Here is an 18,310-nt window from a genome sequence, read left to right on the forward strand (position 1 = left end):
ATCTTTGGTATAAGAGAAAACAATTCCTAACTTAAGATAACTTGGACCCTAATGTTTCCCTATTTTGTAGAGTCCGATATGTATTTCTCGACGCCAACTGTAGCTTATTGACGTTATCTGTTGATGTCATCTAAAGGGAGCCGATTCCAATGCCTGCATCTGAATCAACTGATATCGACCCTTATGCAATCGATTCCTTGATGATACAATCTTGGAAGCTTCGAGTTCCCACTGTTCTTCTTCTCAAATTTTGGTGCAAACACATGCCACCCAATTTTAGGGATAAAAGTAATTTTATTCCAAAATTACCATGTCTGTACCCCCGATAGGTCCATGGTCACAGGTAGAGAATCTTGATCTGGGGTCTACTATCTGTCACCAGTCCTTGCCTGCTTATGAGCCCATGCTTTCGAAGCTTCACAAGAGCACCATTGTTTCATGGGCGTTTGGATCCATCTGTCTAGATCAATTATAAATGTCTATCTGACTCAGGCGAGAACAACTCAACAACTCAATTATGTTTCTCTTCTGCTTGCTTCTTTGAGTGCCTTTGGCTTTCATCATAGTACCCCCTCAGAGTATCTTCTTTACATTCATATAGGCCGATCAACTGATTAATGATTAACTATGAATCTACAAATACTTCAATTGCCTCGACCTTTACTTCATGAAGAAGTTGAAGCCCATTGATAATAGCTTCATATTCTGCTTGGTTGTTGGTGAGCATTGGTTCAGTTGGAAAAGAAAACTCAAAACTTGCCCCCCGAGGTGAAATAAGAACAATACCAATGCCACCACCTTGCTTGCATGATGATCCATCAAAGAATAACGTCCAAGGTACTGGCTCTACATAGCCAATACTTGGCTTGTGATGCTGAGTGACAAAATTGGCTATTACTTACCCTTTGACTGCTTTAGCCGATTCGTACCTCAAGTCAAATTCCGACAACACAAGAATCCACTTCCCCATTCTTCCATTTAATATTGGCATTGATAGCATGTGCTTGATCACATCAGCCTTGAAAACAACTGTACACTCAGCCGATAACAAGTAATGTCGCAACTTAGTGCAAGAGAAATATAAGCACAAGCATAACTTTTTGATGAGAGAATATCTTGTCTCTAGATCCAAAAGCCTTCTACTTAGATAGAAAACAACTCGTTCTTTCCCTTCAAACACTTACATCAAGGCCGACCCAATTGTTTGGTCATCGGCCGATACGTACAACCTAAAAGGCTTACCTTGCTAAGGAGGGACCAGCACAGGTGGACATTTCATGTATTCTTTTAAACGCATTTTGTTGTACGTCACCCCACTTAAATTCTTGATCATTTTTCAACTTCAACAAGGGAGAAAACGGATGAACTCTTTCTAACAAATTTGAAATAAACCTCCTAATAAAATTAATCTTACCAAGCAAAGATTGTAACTCTGTTTTAGTAGTCGGGGGCACTGCCTCATCAATTGCTTTCATACTTTTTTGACCAATTTCGATTCCTCTCTCATGGACCATGAAACCTAAAAATTATCTAGCTGATACTCCAAAGGCACATTTATTGGGATTTATCTTTAGACCATGTTTTCTTGTGCACTCCAGAGTCTCCCGTAAATCAGCAAGGTGTTCCTTGTAACCCTTAGATTTTACCATCACATCGTCAATGTAGATTTCAACAATCCTATAGATCAACTTATGAAAAATATAATTCATTGCCCTCTGATAAGTTGCACCGGCATTCTTCAAACCAAAGGTCATCACAACCCATTCAAATAAACCGATTATGCTAGGGCATCTAAAAGCTGTTTTTGCTATGTCTTCCTCAGCCATAAAAATTTAATTATATCCTACATTGCCGTCCATAAAACTAATAACCTTGTGCCCGGCTGCTGCATCTACCAACATATCATCTATCGGCATCGGATAACCATCCATGGGTGTAGCCTTGTTCAGATCTCTGAAGTCGATGCAAACTCTAAACTTCCCATTTTTCTTATACACAAGAACAACATTCGATATCCACTCTGCATATCGGCACGGTCGGATAAATTTTGCTTCTAGTAATCTTTTAGTCTCCTTTTTGATATCATCAAGAATGTTTGGGTTGAATCTCCTTGGAGCTTGTTTAAATGACCGATATGCAGGTTTGATTGGTAACCAATGTTCAACAATCGATCGGTCTAGACCAGGCATCTCATAGTATTCCTAAGCAAAACAATCCTTAAATTCCTTTAATAAATCAACTAACTCCTGCTTATACTTAGGATCCAACTTGGCACTTACATACATCGGCCTAGGCCTATCTCCAGAACCAATATCTATCTCTTCTAATTCATCGACCGACGTAAAGCCATGTCCTAGTTTACCATCTGTACCATCTATTGGATTATCTATTAAAACAACTTCTCAAAGTGAACTGCTTGGATTGGCTGTTGGCTTTCGTCATTAACTTTAATGAAGCCTCCTTCCCATAGCTTGCCAGAAAAACACTCGAAGTCTTCTAGTTCCCAATATACTGGATCGGTTGTTGCAATACTTACATAATCATCAGCGTGAACCAGCTCGACATCATCTCCATGCCACTGAATCAAGCACTGATGCATGGTCGATGGTACACAATAGTTTGCATGGATCCAATCGCAACCAAGGAGTAAACTGTATGACCCTTTTCCATCGATGATGAAGAATGTGGTGAGCAAAGTCTTAGTTCCGATTGTCAATTCGACGTTCATTGCCCCCCTGGTCCTAGATGTATTACCCCCAAAATCCTTAAGCATCATATTAGTCTCAATCAAGTCTTTTAATCCCTTGCCAAGTTTATGGAAAGTGGTGTAAGGCATAAGATTGACAGAAGCACATCCATCCACCAACATCTTGCTCATCGGCTTCCCATCAACAAAACCATTTACATATAAAGCCTTTAAGTGCCGATGCTTGACTAGCCTATCGAATATAGCCTATTGTATCACTATCAACTTGGCAACTATCTCCTCATACTCCAACTCATCAAAATCTGAATAGACTTCTTGATCTGCTAGAGCCCTGAATTTTGACGGCAACAGAAAAGCCATTTGAATATCAGCCGATGGTTGACCCTTATCGGCTATTTGTTTAGCATGCCATACTTGAGGTCTACCAGATGCCTGAGCTTGTTCTAGTTCTCTGTTTCTTAGGCATTGCACCCTTCTTTTCTAGCTCCTTATCAAACCTCCTAGACACCATTGTCCTTCCTACCAAACATACTCCTTCTCATTACTTTCTTCTTCATAATTAGCCCAGTTTTGATCAATAACTCGTTTCCCAAGCCGATCATGAATACTTTTATTTTTTTAGCACCGATCCATATTATTGTGATGATACTCATCTCCAGCATGGATAGACCGGTGGTTGGCTTGAGATTGCCTAAACTTCCTAATATTGCTCACTGCACTCTAGGCAATTATTTCTAGTAGGCAATTTCAAACCTTCATTCCAACAATGTCTGAAGAAAGAACAATTCTAATGTGATTCAACTTGCTTTCTTTCATACCTCTCTTTCTCTTATTGATGCTGCTTTTCTTTCTCTTCTAACCAATGCTGATAATCGTTTTCCTTCTGCCGCTGCCATTTATTCAACAAAATTTGAGATGTAACATGCGGCCTTATTGCCTCATCCCTTGATGCCTCTCCCCATTTGTATCGGCTCTTTTATTGGTTATGATGCCTTCTAATCTCTCTATATTCATCAGCCGATATTTGCATTTTGGGATCGACTGTTCTAGTTTCTCTTGCTCTTGTTGATGTTAGGACTTTAGTCTTCCCTTTGAGCAACTTAGCATCAACTATGTTCTGATCTCTTGGGAAAGGATTATCATCAACATTCATCTTTCGAGGTATATCAAATTTGAGCCCCTCTTGCTAAATAGCCCTCTATATATGTTGCCAGAAAACTCTACACTCATTAGTAGAATGAGAAGTGGCATTGTGAAATTTACAGAACTTCTTATTCTTCAACTGATTGGGAGGTAACATAACATGATTGTCAGACAACTTGATCTGTCCCTTCTCAAGCAAGAAATCAAAGAGCTTGTCCGATTTTGTGACGTCGAAATCATAGCTCTCTTCGACTCCTCTTCCCCAAGGATTTGGCACCATTACTGTCTTCTTACCCCAATTCCATTCAGTCATGGTAACCTCTTCTTCTTCATCTTCTTCATAGCCATCATCAACTAAATATGGATTATAGGTTTCGACAATTGTGACACTTTTCTGGAATTAGGTATCTCTGCATATGTTCTGGAATTGGCTATTGAGCGCTGCCACTCGTTGAGCCAACTGACCTAAATTGTCAAACTCTTGCCCAAGCAGCTTCTCTCTCCACATTGGCAACATTCATTGAATGGCCAAAGCAGCTAGTTGATCATCGGTTAAGTTCAATGAGAAGCATAAATTTCTGGTCTCTCGGAACGTCTAAAGAAACTCGGTGCCCGATTCATTAGTTCTTTGCCTTATAATCGTCAAATCGGTAATTTTCCTTTCTCCTATCCTAGTGTAAAAATATGTATGAAACTTCTTCTCTAGGTCAGCCCAATTAGCAATGGAGTTAACTAGCAGCGATGAAAACCAAGTAAAGGCTGGTCCTAATAGAGACAAGGAGAAGAAACAAACTTGATGGGCCTCTTCAATGGATGCTTCGCCCAGCTATGTAAGATACCGACTAACATGTTCTATTATGCTTGTGCTATCTTGGCCAGTGAACTTAGCAAACTCCAAGAGCCTGTAATTTGCAGGAAGAGCGACCAAATCATACCACTATGGATATGGGCATTTGTACGAGATGGTCTACCCTTTTGGCTTCAAACCAAACTGATTCTTCATAATCTCGGTCACTCTGAGCAACAACTCATCATCATTTGAATTTGGATTTCTTTGCTATTGCTGACCCATCTACGGATTAAAATTTTGGGTACCTTGATACCCTGGATTTGAAATCATATGAAGGGTATTGTAATATGTGCCATAATAATACCCTTGTGGAATTTCTATCTGCTGAGTCCTTTGCTGGTTTGCTGCTTGAAGTCTCTGGTTGTAGATGTTGGAATCTATATCTCTATGAATCCTTTGAACTGATAGCACTATTTTTTGAGCCAACGACGGTATTTGGCCTGATGTGCCAAAATTGGCCATTTGATTCTGAATTTGCCCCGCTGGCTATTGCACATGATGCACTGACAATCCAGGATTATATTGCATCTAATTAGTAGTAGCACCCTGAACTTGCTCGGATGAGCTCTAGACTGCCTAGACATCATCATTACCTGCTGGTGCTGCTTCTTGATGGCTAGTACCGGCTTGATTAGTCCCCTGAGTCGATGGATGTGGAATATTGTAGTAAACCGGTCCAACCTGATCAACTAGATATCCATGAAACACCTCTTTCATGGTGTTGTGGAATGTGTTCAAGAAAACTACATTATGGTTCAATATGGCATCATGAACAGATTTGTTTATAACCTCTACGAAGAAACACCTGTCTTTAGCTTCGTCTGTATCTGACTGCCCATGCAACAAAACTCTTGGTAGTGGATATTTCTAAACAACTTTATTGTCATGTGTCTTGGTGTAGGACAACAAACACTTGTTCTAAAATTCTTCTATAGCTTTGTTGATGACATCTTTATCTTCATCAGGTAAGTCTTCATAAGGCACCATAAGGATGTCACTGTTGTTGTGAGCTGCCATGACAATTGTGGGGTCCTATTGAGCGTGTCAGAACGTGCGGCAGTGCAAAAACATATCGATGCGCCTAGCACACAGCAAGCCAGAAAGATCTACTTGATGGAACAAGGTTGGAGATTCGCTTGGCTTCAACGCAGAGGTAGCCGATCCTATGAATTCTTCCCGAAGGCGTGCGAGTCAATTTGACCTGCAATTGACAAGAAGAGAAAGTTTATCAGTAATTTAAGGTGGAACATGCTGGTTTTGCCTATATAGTTCCAAGTGTGCCGCTACGGGAGCAGCCAGATGGAAAAAATCGACTAAACGGCCGATGCACAAGAAAATCGGCTGTTACGGACTGTAAAGCTCGTGGATTGTGATTGATTTTATGTTGACAAGTACAACACATGCACATTTAAGTGAAAATCATTAGCAAGGTGGGTATTACTAGTGTAAAGCATTGAGCCGATGAATCTAACGAGAAAGGATATAACATGCGAACAAATTGACTGTTTAGTACAAATGAATCTACAAACGCTCTAAATCTAATCTGTTACCATCAACAGTGAGGTTCGACCGGATCGATGGTAGCTATGATGATAATAACAAACTAAAACCAAAGAATCCGTAAAACCATCTATACATTGACAGGCTTTTTGAAAGACATGCTATATGTGTGAAAGCTCAAGCGGATCAGCTGAAATAGCCAATTCAGGTGGAAAAGGGACTACAGCATGTGAGCAATCAACTATTTAACATGGACAAATCTATGAACTGATCATATTTAACTTGCTACTCTAACAGTGGGGTTCGACCGGATCGATGGCAGTCGTGATAAAGACAACAAATCAAACCTTTAAAATAAATAGATCTATTCATATTTAGCAGAATCATGGAGACACGCTGTAGGCGTTAAAGCATAGGCAATCGGCTATTTAGCCGATACAGGCACAACAAATAGTCAAGGTCATGCCTGATCAAAAACAAATCTACCAGCTAGCATCCTTCGATCTAAAGTGCCATTAGTGGGGATCGACCGGATCGTTACACCCATAATAGCGAACTATAAACCAGATTTAACTAGCCAACAAACCTCCTCAAGATCATACGTGCCTTAACCGCGTACTATGCACAATCAAGATTGAGGTAGAATAGCCGATGAAACATAACCCGTCGCTCAAAGTAAGAAACATTGTATTGTAACAAGGGAAACGACGGACTAAAAGGATGTGAGGCCGATCTAGATCGATCTCAATAGGGCAGGTTGATGTTGCTGAAACTAATGGCAATAAGAACATCAGCAAGATCAGTAACTAAATGAATCTACCCAAAGATGCCACTCTTAGGTAGAGCCAATAACTTGACCTTAATCTAATTCGAGCAGTGGAGGTCGAACTTAACCGATGCAGTCGTACTTGAACTAGATAAAGATCAATAACTAGCTTATGCTAGAGCTCGCAGTGGAGGTCAAACTTAACCGATGTAGCTTTACGAATGGAAGTATAAGTCATGACAGTACTTACAGACAAGCCGGAGGTTGGCCGGACCGATGCAGCCCTGCTTGTTGAAGAACTCACCGAGATCTATACTACTCCTACTCCTAAGGGTTGGCGTAAAGCCGAAGAAAGTAATTTATATTGATTGATTGGATGTCCTTTTTACAATAGCCGGGGTCCAATATTTATACCTAAAGCCTAAGCATGAATCCTACTCAAGTACGACTCATTACAATCTTTGGTATATAAGAAAACATTCCTAACTTAAGAAAACTTGGACCCTAATCTTTCCTTTTTTGTAGAGTCCGACATGTATTTTTCGACGCCAGCCGTAGCTTATTGTCGTTATCTGCTGACGTCATCTGAAGGGAGCCAATTCTAGTGCCACATCTGAATCAGCTGATATCGACCCTTATGCAATCGATTCCTTGATGATACAATCTTGGAAGCTTTGAGTTCTCGCGTTCTTCTTCCCAAATTTTGGTGTAAATAGAAGGCATCGCTGAAGAATCAACTATGGCTCATCGCTTTTCCCTCATGTGGTCGCTGTCGTCCGTGGTTGCTGCGGAGCCGTTGGATTCTGGTGGACCTCCTCGCTGTGCCTGTGTGTCCTTAATTATACTCACTTTGGTCTGTCTTGCAGCTCTTGACATTGCTATCGTTGTCTATCGTTCTCGAGCGGATGCTTTGCCGCTGTTGTTGCTGGTCTCCTCTCTAGTAGATGCTTTGCTACTGAGGGTGTCATGGCCGCTCCCCTCTATGGATGCTTTGCCGTAGGAGGCGTCTTTGTTTCTTTCTCGATGGATACTTATTGGCCGCCAATGGAACCCTTGGCGGATGCTTTGCCGCTATTGGCTCTTTGGTCCCCATTCTGGTAGATGCTTTGCTGCCGAGAGCGTGCGGGCCCACTTCATGGAGGGTGCTTGGCCGCTGTGGTCACTTAGTCTTCACTGGCGGATGCTTTGCTGCTGTTGCTACTGGATATTGATGTGTCTTCTTTGGGTGGATGCTTTGCCACCACGACTTTATCTTTGTTGTGGGCAACCTTAGCGTTGATTACTTTTATTGCAGGCACAGTTGTAGGTTTAGGGTGTCGAGGGCAGTTGCTCTTTCTTATGTCTTTTTTATTGTTCCTATGTTTATTTTAGGTCACTCACTACTGTCTTAGTGGTTTGTAATATGTGCTATGAGGGTTCTTTCATAGCTGACTTGTAATTCACTCCTCTTAATTAGAAACGGGCTATATCCCCAGATCCAGAAAAAATGACTAAGGGGGTGTTTGGTTCTTCAGTCGCTCCTAAAATTCATGTCACATCGAATGTTTAGATATTAATAAAGAGTATTAAATATAGATTAATTACAAAACCAATTACATAGATGGAGGCTAATTTGCGAGACATTTTTTAAGCCTAATTAATATATCATTAGCTTATGCTACTGTAGCATCATGTTGTCAAATCATGGACTAATTAGGCTTAAAAGATTTGTCTCGCAAATTAGTCGTAAGTTGTGTAATTAGTTTCGTAATTACACTACTACAAAAATGATTTGTAGCAACGCCTTCGTTTCTTTGTAGGGGCGGCTCTATATTGAGCCGCCCCTACAAATGATTGCTAAATGAGCCGCCCTTACAAATGTATTTATAGGGGCGGCCGGTGTTATCAGCCGCCTCTACAAATGGCCTGATTTATAGAGGCGGCTCTATATCCAGCCACCCCTACAAAAGGGCCCCTACAAATAGACGTCGAGTATTAAAAATTAAGCACTAAAATTCAAATTTTGTAAACGACTTCGGATGGAGAAACAACCAAAATGAAAGTTGTAGATCTCGAAAAGTTATGAAACTTTGTAGTTGACAACTTTTTGATTTGAAATCATCTTGTCAAGGAAAACTATGTTTGAATTTCCAAAATTTTGAAATTTGAATTTTATAAACGACCTCGGATGGATAAACAGTAAAAATGAAAGTTGTAGATCTTGAAAAGTTATGAAACTTTGTAGTTGACAACTTTTTGATTTGAAATCATCTTGTTAAGGAAAACTATGTTTGAATTTCAAAATTTTGAAATTTGAATTTTTTAAACGACCTCAGATGGACAAACAATAAAAATGAAAGTTGTAGATCTTAAAAAGTTATGAAACTTTGTAGTTGATAACTTTCTCATTTGAAATCATCTTGTTATGGAAAACTACGTTCGAATTTCTTAAATTTGAAATTCAAATTTTATAAGTGACCTCGGATGAAGAAACTACCGAAATGAAAGTTGTAGATCTTGAAAAGTTATAAAACTTTGTAGTTGACAACTTTTTCATTTGAATTAGTTTAGGGCCTGAAATAATCAATTTATGCTCAATTTTGTATAATATGTGGGGGAACCAAAATGGAATATAGACACAAGTGATCGTGAGGTGCAGTAGTAGAGGAGTTTACGCGTGAGCGAGAGGTTGCGAGTTCGAAACCCAGCCGACGCAAAGTGTGCAAAAATCGTGAAAAAATGCTGCAATGATAGATTGGGTGTGTGTGGCTACTGGTGGGGACCTCCTCGGATAAAAAATTGCTATTTTTTGTCCTTTTTCGTAATTTCTGAAAATTGATTTATAGAGGCGGTTCAATATGCAGACACCTCTACAAATCAAATTGATTTGTAGGGGCGGTCTGGAAACTGCCTCTACAAATCAGCGATTTGTAGCCACCCTTTCGTAGGGGCGGCTGGTAAAACCGCCCCTATAAAAAGCTATGAGCCGCCCCTAAAAATTGTTTTTTACATAGTGTATCTAAACATTTAATACTCTATATATGTATCTAAACATTTAATGTGATAGAAATTTTAGGAGCGCATGTAGAAACTAAACGAGGCCTAATTGACCGGCCAAAGTCTTTTTTGCTGCAGCAACAACTACTCTAACGAACACAGTGCTAATCCTCGTGACGTTAACTAACACCAGTGCTGATCCCCGAGACGGCACGGCACACGCCGGCACGTCTACTAAGCCGAGTATATAATAAATAAGCCACAGCGCTCTACTTATGGCTCCTGAGCAGATACACAAACGTCCATCGAAGAAGCCAGACTGCATGCCAGAGGACAAGTACATGCAACACCTCGACACAGACTATAGGGCTCGCGATCGAAGGCAATAGATACCTACCCAGCAAGGTATAGACAGCCATGACCATGAAATCTTCATCATTGTCCAAGCCATTGGTCTCCTTGTTCTTCCTCCTCCTGCGGAAGCTCGCCGGTCGTCGGCACCACCGTGCCACCAGGATGGCAGTGACGATGAAGCCGAGCCCGCCGCCGCCGCCGCTGGACATGCTACATGGCCAGACCCTAGTGGTCGACGTGGAGGCGTGGATCCTGCGAACCGCCGGTGTCCGCCTTCCCGTACTTCATGCTCGTGGCCATCGAGGCCGGCGGCTTCCTCCGGGGCCTTCTCCTGCTGCTGCTCTACCCGCTGATGTTCCTCCTCCCCGGCGACGGCGCGCGGGCTAGGGCCATGGCCACGGTCGCTCTCGTCGGTCTGGAGGAGAAGGAGGTGGCCAGGGTCGGCAGAGCAGTGCTCCCCAAGTTCTTCCTTGAGGCCACGGCGGCGGAGGGCGTGGCGGCGGTACAGGCAGCGGCGCGGGTGGTGGCCGTGAGCGCGACGTTCCCGAGGGTGATGGTGGACGGGTTCTTGAAGGAGTATGTCGGCGTGGACGCCGTCGTGGGGCCTGAGGTGAGGTCGGTCGGTGGGGTCCTCGCCGGGCTGATGGACGAGGAGGACGCAGCCGAGATGGCAGCGAAGACGCTCCGGGCGCTGTTTGGCGACGAGTTGGAGGTGGCCGGAAAGAAGGGCGCCGTGGGGCTCGTCGGACCGGCGAGCAGCGGTAGGGTGCACTACCTTTTCTCTCCTTACTACTGCAAGGTGAGACCGTCAGAGCATTGCTTATTACTCTCCTAACATTAACCGTCCGATATACGTGATGTTACAGTACGTCAAAGACGCATAAAACGTTGCAATAATATATATAACACCCAGATATTATTTTTCTTTTAAAAAGTTGCTTTTCTCATCTTTTAGGGTAGTTTTAAAATTTACTATTTAGAGAGAAGAAAAGGTCAAGCAATACGGTAGAAGTGTAGCCGATAGTGGGTGGAAAAAAAGAACTCTATATGATAACGGTAGGAACGCCAGCCACGGGCTCATATATTAGGAAGGTCGTGTGAAGTGTAGCGTAAGGGAAAATGAGTCCAAAATTTCAAATGGTAAACTAGGAGGTCAACATTGGTGGTGAACCATAGAGTGTACAAGTAATATAGTTAATAAGTATATATAGTTAATAACGGTGATATCATACATAGATATATATTTTTTCCATTCCAAAATTATAAGTCGCTTTAACTTTTTTAGTACATTCATTTTACTATGCATCTACATATAATATTATGTCTAGATACATAGCAAAATGGATGAACTAAGAAAGTCAAAGTGACTTATAATTTAAAACGGAGGGAATAGTATAGAAGTGTTGTAGTAAGAATATGAAGAAAACCATAGAAGTGTACAAGTATATATAACCAGTAGTGGACCTAGAACTTTGTATAAGCCTGGGCGGATCTCATGGCTAAGTATGAGATTAAGCCTAATCTCTTAAAAATATAGGCTAAACACTGATTTTACATAGGGGAATTGACGCTGATGAGCTCGAGCGGCAGCCTAGGGTCACCGAGCCTTGGGTCCATATAACCATGTTTGTTTGCAAGTCTTAGTCATGCACGAAAGTGTCTTTTTTGTATTGGTTAACCATACTCAATCAACAGGTTCAGTTCCCTGCAAACGACGCTTATTATGTACCTCCATCCTAAAGAGAAAGTTATTCTAATTTTATATTGGTTAACGTCGAAGTCCATGTTGGCCTATATAGCAGTGCGATACACAACCTCCTAATTAATTAGCCTTTCACATCGCTTATTATGTACCTCCATCCTAAAGAGAAAGTTATTCTAATTTTATTCTAAGCCACGCTATCTTAGATTTGACTAATATGTTAAGAAAACAACTGTATTTATGATATCAAAATAAACATGACCAGATTCATCTTGAAATATATTTTCATAGTTTCCCTATTTCACTACGGGGAACGGGAGCTTCTAAAATACTCGGCAAAGGGCACATGACAAAAATTTATCGGCAAACTCACTTTGTCGAGTGTTTTTCGTCGGGCACTCGGCAAAGACGTTGCCGAGTGCCCAAAAAACACTCGGACAAACATTTTTCGCAAGAAATAAAAAAAACAAATTGCCACCGGCCACCGCCCACCACGGCCACCACACTGCCACCGACCGCCGCCCACCATGGCCACCACGCCCGCTGCCCCCAGCCGGACGCCACCACGCCACCCACGCCACGCGCCCACCACGGCCATCACGCCACCAAGCCCCACGCCAGACGCCGCCCGCCACCACGCCACCACGCCGCACGCCCGCCACGCCGCACGCCACCCGCCACGCTGCACGCCACCCGCTGGATCCGGAGGAGAGGGGAGGGTCGGCCGCCGGGACGCCGTCGGATCCGGGAGGGGAGGGGCTGCCGCCGGATCTGGGGAAGGAGTGGAGGGGGCGGTGCCGGGGAGAAGGGGAGGGGGGCAGAGGCCGGGGGAAGGAGGGGTGGCCGGGCTGCCGGATCTGGCCGGGAGGGAGGGGGACGGCACCGGGGAGAAGGGGTGGGGGCTTGCGAATGCGGCGCGGGGGAGAAGGGGAGGGGGCGTGCGGACGCGGCGGGCGGAGAAGGGGAGGGGGCGTGCGGACGCGGCGCAGGAGAGAAGGGGAGGGGGCAGCGGCCGGGGGAAGGAGGGGTGGCCAGATCCGGCCGGGAGGGGAGGGGCCGCTAGCGGGAGAAGGGGAGGGGGCGTGCGGACACGGCGCAGGGAGAAGGGGAGGGGGCCGTGCGGGGAGAAGGATAGGACGTGTCCGCGGTTAAAAAACATTTTTTTCCTTTGCCGAGTGTCCTGGATCTAGGCACTCGGCAAAGTTTTTATTTTTTATTTTTTTTTCTTCTCCTTCTTTTCTAGAAAAAATATTTTTTTCCTTTGCCAAGTGTCCTAGATTTGGGCACTCGACAAAGTTTTTTTTCATTTTTTTTCTTCTCCTTCTTTCCCAGAAAAAATATTTTTTCCTTTGCCGAGTGTCCTATATCTGGGCACTCGGCAAAGTTTTTTTTATTTTTTTTCTTCTCCTTTCCCAGAAAAAAGATTTTCTTTCTTTGGCGAGTGTCCTAGATCTGGGCACTCGGCAAAGTTTTTTTTTCATTTTTTTTTCTTCTCCTTTCCCAGAAAAAGATGTTTACTTCTTTCTCGAGTGTAAAAAAACACTCGGCAAACCTCATCTTTGCCGAGTATTTTTTTTACACTCGGTAAACCCCGTCGTTGCCGAGTGTTTTTTTTTGCCGAGTGTTTTTAGCGCAACACTCGGCAAAGATCTTGTTTGCCGAGTGCTCGAGAGAATACACTCGGCAAATTTACGTTTCTGGTAGTGTTTGTGGTCTGATAAATCTTGTTATTTTTTACATAAATTTGGTTAAACTTAAGATTGATTAACTTAGTAAAACACTAAAATAGCATTCTTTTTTGATGGGGGAGTATATTCCTTCCGTGGATCATAATTAACGTAGACCATGATGTTCTTGCAAAATAATTTTTTATTAGCATAAATTGGTTCATAATCATAGCATCACAAATATAACAGTTAAATTAAAAGCATTTATATGTGTGTAAATTGCACCTATAGTAGGTGCTACAATTTGAACTCTGATCGTGGAAACATAACCAGGAACAAGCGATTTCCTGGTTATCATGGAACATTAATAGCTTGAAACCCACATGTATAGCGTTTTTAATATAGGTCTCCAATTACAAATAAGTTAGACTTTTTTACACATCAGTCTACAAATCATAACTTTTATTTAACTATCATTTATTGTTTTCATATATCGGTTACACATAACAAAATTATATTATTAGAAAACTACTCATTTCGTCTCAAAAAATATATAATCCTAGAGTATTGCTTAGTGAAAGCATCTTAAATTTCATTAAATTTATATAAAAAATATTAACGTTTATCTATTGTACTAAATAAACATCATTAGATGTTCATGGAAGATATTTTCATAATATACATTTTTAGAGTCTTAAATGTTAGTATCATTTTTTTTCCAAATTCAACTAAAGTTAAGTTAGTTTGACTCTAACTAAACTTAGAATTGTATTATTTCTGGAACAGAGGTAGTATTTTTTGAATGACCAGGAGAGAGGTCCAGGCTAGGAGTAAAATTGTAAAAAGTATAATGACCAGGAGCCCCATCAGATCAAATTGAAAATGAAATCCTACCTAATCTAATCCACGTACGGACTCTGAATAATCTTCCGTAATTTGCATTAACATTATTATCAGCAATTAAAATGTTCCTCGCCAAATTAGCAACAAAAAGATTTATTATATATATATTTTTTGTCATAATAAATATAGTCGCAGTCAACTAACGCCAGTGCTGAATGCTGATCCTCGTGACGGCACACGCCAGCGCCCTTGACATTACGTTGCACACCTTCTGTGCGTGCAGGAAACTTTCGCTGTGAGCGAGGCCGACACGCGGGGATGGCGACCGCTGCCGCGGGACAAGTACCCGAGGCCCCTCGTCTTCCACGACGGCCGCCTCGCCTTCGCGCCCACGCCGCCGGCCGCGCTCGCCATGTACACCTTCCTCCCGTTCGGCATCGCGCTCGTCGTCTTCCGCACCATCGCCTTCTCCTTCCTCCCGTACCGCGTCTGCTTCCCCGTTGGCGCGTTCACCGGCATGCACTACCGCCTCGTGGGCGGCCACGTGCCCACCGCGCGCCAAGGCGGCGAAGGCGGCGGCGGTGGCGGGCGACTGTACGTGTGCAACCACCGCACGCTGCTGGACCCCATCATCGTGGCCGCGGCGCTGGGGAAGCCGGTGACCGCGGTGACGTACAGCCTGAGCCCGGTGTCGGAGCTGATCGCGCCGATCCGCACGGCACGCCTGACGCGGGACCGCGAGAAGGACCAGCGCAACATGGCGGCGGTGCTGGCGCGCGGCGACCTGGTGGTGTGCCCCGAGGGGACCACGTGCCGGGAGGAGTACCTACTCCGGCTCAGCCCGCTTTTCGCCGAGCTCGGCGTCGACGTGAACCCCGTGGCGCTGGACACCCGCGTCGGCATGTTCTACGGCACGTCCACCAAGCCGGGGGCCAAGTGGATGGACCCTTTCTACTTCATGATGAACCCGCGGCCGGCCTACCGCGTGGAGTTCCTGCCGCGCTCCGCCACAACGCCGGTGGACAACGGCGGCCGCGGCGACAGCATCGACGTGGCGAACCGGGTGCAGCGCGGGCTCGGCGAGGCGCTGGGGTTCGAGCTCACCGGGCTGACCCGGAAGGACAAGTACATGACGCTCGCCGGCAACGAAGGCGTCGTGCCGACCGCGCCCAAAAAGCACTGACTTAAATTGTCCGAGTACAGAATACTCAGGAGTATCATGTGGTTTTTCCGTTCCAGTGAGCACTCAAAAATAAAACACACATTTTATTTGTAAGCGTGTAAGGTTACCATTTAGATTGCAAATCAAACAATCTATGAACAAGCTCAACAAAAACAAATCAAATCTATATTGAATATGCGCAAATAAGCTTTACTGGAGTATGCTGGAGTGATGGACTGATGGTTTGAAATTTGAAAGGTGGCTTCGATTCTGTTTTTCTGCCACCAAACCTGGCACCTTCTTACGTCCAACCGACCACACGCCTCACTATGATTTTTTTTCTTATAATCTTAATTCTGTTGTAGTTGTACGATTTTACGATTGGAAGCAATTTATGATTCTAATCACAAAATACGTAACCTTAATACTCTATTAGTTCCAAATCATATAGGTTATTTTGTTTTTTTAATATAGTTTTACTAAGTGTCTAGACATACTCCACCCGTTCCAAAATAAGTGTCATAATATTGACTAGGTTTGTACAAAATATTAGCAATATTTAAATCTTTAAATAAGTTTATTATAAAAATATATTCAACGATTCCTCTCATGATACTAATTATGCAACATAAATATTAATATTTTCTTATATATATTTTGGTCAAAGCTAAAAGTATTTGACTTCTTAGAAAGTGAGGATGACACTAATTTTGGGATGGAGAGTAATATATATCTAGGTGCATAGATATAACTATGCATCTAGAAAAATCAGAATGATTAATCTAGAATGGAGTATTTATTATCCTAGAAAAATATGGTCTCAATGTATGACCTCCAATCATTGTAGAAAATATAGTATCATAAAATGGCATCTTTTCCCCTGTCTGACACATTCAAAGAAGACACACACTCACACATACAACAACCTCTCTTTCTCAATCTCCGTCAAAATAAATTCTAGGTCATGAGTTCTCAGAAAGTAGGCGGGCAGCCAGTTCCCCACCCTACCTTCTCCTCCAATCCGCTTCCAACTTGATCTCTCCACTAGATCCAACCCCGAATCGACACCTGCTCATCAATCTGTTCGCTCCCAACCTCATCGGACCGGCAGATCGACACCTGCTCAGTAAATCGACTCAGCTCCCCACGCGTCCACCCCTCCTCCCCCATCGGCCTGATTCCACCGCTCTTCTTTTCATTGATCCGAATCCCCCAACATGCTTTACTCCGATGATGAGCCCTATAGATTTGTTATTCTCCTATTTCTGGCCAAGTTGTTGTTTCCCCTCGCCACCATGGAAAAGGGTCACTCTCTCGATAGGGCTCCACCATCAATCCCACCCTCTCCGCTAGATCCTCTCCCGCATAACTGACAAATCCCTCGATCCACCAACTCGCCCCACTTGTTGTGGAGCTTGCAAGGTCCATGCAGGCTCTGCAACTTTCATCACGTGCTGCAAGGACTCAATAATGGGTCCATGAAGAGGTGGATGAATCGCAGTTCACCCTGCTTATGATGGTGGTGGACACCCAGACCACAACGACTATATATCTCTCTAGGCAGTCCGGTCGGACCTGAAAAGAGCATGGAAATAGAGCTATGGAGTTATCTCTCGGGACCCACTCTCGCCTCAAGGCTGTCATAGGCCTCGCTCGCAGTCAAGAACTAGAGGAACATCAAGCTACATCTGCAGTTTGAGGAATGAGGATCCACGGGAGGAGGCACATCTGACAACCCCAACACCAGATCTTAGGTTAGCGTTCGTCGCTGGGACGCAAAGTCCCCAATCGGTGATAGAGATGTAGACATTGGCTCTCAACAGATGGATCCAAGTGTTGGTGGCACACGAGGTACAGGATCGGCTATATAGGCCTCTATAGACGATCTTTTTTATCCTCTTGGCCTCTCTAGCAACGAACCTCTAGGAGAGGTGTTGCGCCCTTCTCGCAGGTTGGCTCAAAGCCAGATTCAACAACCATAACTCCATGGGTTTGCCCCCTATCATGTCAAAGGGCCAACTACTACGACAACATGGAGCTCTAGGACTACCAACATTTGCCACAAAGGGGTGTTCCTCCTCCTCTCGCTTCCCTAGTCGGGGGGAGGGGGTGGCCAGATTTGGCCACTCATCCTCAGCTTGTGCAACGAGACCTCCCAAATAGGCATCCAAATGCGCCATAGGATCTCCATTGCCAAGGATCTTAGCCTCCAACTGAAGGCCTACACTGCCACTCTGCTAAGGACAACATATAGCAGGCTCTAACGCTAGCCTCTAAGGCGCCATGGGTGCCATGAGTCTCCTGGCATGGAATCGTCAGGGTTCAGGCGGGAACCTCAGTAGTTCTAAAGTGTTGCACGTTGCCCACCTCATCGCCTCAACCAAAGCACATGTTATTTTCATTTCAGAAACAAGGAACTCTAGATTGACTAAAATTGCTCTAATAAATGGTTTTGATGTTGATCATGCATACATCGTTCCATCCCAAGGCCTTTCTGGAGGTCTTTGGCTTCTTTGGAGTCAGGAAGTAGATGTTGATGTAGATAGCTATAGCCAGAACTACATCCTTGCTTTGTGTGTTTATAAGCAGACCATATGATGAACTTTGGCTTAATCTGCATGTATGGAGATCCCCACCACC

The 18,310-nt window shown here is 43.7% G+C and overlaps 1 pseudogene; it reads left to right on the plus strand.

Moving 5' to 3' along the window:
* Positions 1 to 10,241: 10,241 nt before the first annotated feature.
* Positions 10,242 to 15,864, plus strand: LOC136451854 (probable glycerol-3-phosphate acyltransferase 3; annotated as a pseudogene).
* The last annotated feature ends 2,446 nt before the right edge of the window (positions 15,865 to 18,310 follow it).

This window comes from Miscanthus floridulus, chromosome 5 (genome assembly GCF_019320115.1).
Source record: "Miscanthus floridulus cultivar M001 chromosome 5, ASM1932011v1, whole genome shotgun sequence".
Taxonomy (NCBI): domain Eukaryota; kingdom Viridiplantae; phylum Streptophyta; class Magnoliopsida; order Poales; family Poaceae; genus Miscanthus; species Miscanthus floridulus.